This window comes from Elephantulus edwardii, unplaced genomic scaffold (genome assembly GCF_000299155.1).
Source record: "Elephantulus edwardii isolate Elephantulus edwardi_28Jun2011 unplaced genomic scaffold, EleEdw1.0 scaffold00055, whole genome shotgun sequence".
Lineage (NCBI taxonomy): Eukaryota > Metazoa > Chordata > Mammalia > Macroscelidea > Macroscelididae > Elephantulus > Elephantulus edwardii.
In genome coordinates, this window is record NW_006399805.1 from 12,661,477 (window position 1) to 12,663,516 (window position 2,040).

The following is a 2,040-nucleotide window of genomic DNA, read 5'->3' on the forward strand; positions in this document are numbered from 1 at the left end:
TATTCAAAAAGTCCTTCCCAATCACGGATTTTGGCTTTGTCACATGGGTGGGTGGGAATCGTACAGGTAGGGTGTGTTGTTGGTCTGTCCATGAGGGGATTGACTAGTCTCCTACCATCCCCGTAGGTTTCAATTGAGAAGTTTCATTGGCAGAAATTGGGAATCCTAATACCATACATTGTACATAGGGTAGCTATGAGTGGCAAGCGACTCAACAGCACATAACAACACAAAGAACAATACCAAAAAGGAAGAGGAAATAATGCTCATGTTTTAGGGACAGACAGTTCTGCTCCATCTAGACCAGGATCTACACAAGAACAACAGAAGACTCAGCCAGGAGCCGGAGACCAACATGAAACAGAGCTGACTTGGGTCTGCTGTCCCACAGAATCAAAGCCAGGGCCTTCCCTCAACCTTGCTGGACCACTGACAGAAGACAGCACAACTGGCATGAAGAGAGGTGGAACATGGACCTAAGTTATGAGATGAAGGGAAAAGGGCCCGCAGCTTTGCTTGAGAAGATGCCTGCACTGAGGGATTGCATCCTGGTCACAAACTGGATTATGTGTGTTAACTCTGTAATAAACCATTAACTGGGAATGTGTTGCTGCAAAGTCTGTACAGTCATTGCAATGGATTCCAGACCCACTAGTAGTAAAGTAGTATTGGAAGCAGGAGTGGCATCCACTTCCTAAAAATCACACCTCCAGAAACTCTATGAACTTTGGTAAATGTCGATAGTTGTAGAGGAGCTTCAGGCCTTTTGCTCACAGGGTTTCTGTGAGTCAAGCTCGACTCAAAGGCAATGAACAACAACAACAGTAGAGCAGTAAGTGGTGTTGTGATTAGAGGAAGGTGCAAGACACTAGGTGACCACATCAGAAACAGGAATTAATTTTGTACTGTTGATGTTGTTTATGTTGTTTTGTACTGTTTATGTTGTTGTTTGTGAGTTCATAGATGTGAGAATGGGCCACTGTTATATTGCCCACACTCCTTTTACAGATGGGGAGTGCTTTTTCTTGTCGCCTTAGAGGACGGAAGAAAGACCCATTGTCTCATGAAAACAGCACTGTTTCACAGGGTGTCACATTGAGGAGAGTGGGCCGTGTGCTTGGGATTCAACTCAATATAAAGATCGCTTACTGTTTAGGTCCAGGTATTCTTTTTAGTCTGGCTGGCTGGGCTGGAATCTCTAAGACTCAGCTTCCCTAATACTAAGTGTTAGGCCAAATACGGGGTCCCTGGTGACCTGTATTGCCCCATGGTCCCTCCAGGCCACCACCAGGACACAAAGCCAACAACTACTGAGAGCTGGGAACAGAAGCTCAACCTCAACCCTAACACAACATCTCAGGGAACATCTGCCAGGTGTTGCCTACCTCCCAGTCCACCCTAGGTAGCCTTTGAGACACAAGCCCTATCTCTAGAGAGACCACAGCTCTTATAAAAACAAGGATAACTGGTAAGCTCTGTATGGCTATCCAGGGATGGATGGGGAGGGGTCAGTGTATCTGAGGGTGGAGATCGAGGGAAATCACAGTATCACAGAGTTTTGGGGGGGGTAAAAAGAAGGGGTGAAGGAATTAGGAAAGATCCAGTGAGAAGCCAAAAAGACAGGGTAACAGTGGGTTTAGATCAATGATGATTAATTTTACAAGACAATATATATTAGAATGATTGTAAGAAACAGAATATGAATAAAAAGAAAACAAAACAAAACACCAAATGTTGGAGACCACCAAAGGTCCGTGATCACATGACTTCTAATAAGGAAGACGATGGCATGAAAAATGGGACAGTAAAATGGCAGGACAGTCTTGCAGGGTAACAGGTCTCATGGGTGATCCACGTGACCTTGTGTAATCCACACCAGAGAATGTGAGGGAAGTAGTTAGTCCAGGTCGGGCTGTGGGGTTCACAGGCTGCAAATCTCAGATCCTTCTTGATCAATAGTGTGAAAGAGAGACTATAAATGTGGTTAGCTAGCAGAACAGGGCTTTTCAAAGATTCTCTCTCTCTCTCTCTCTCTCTCTC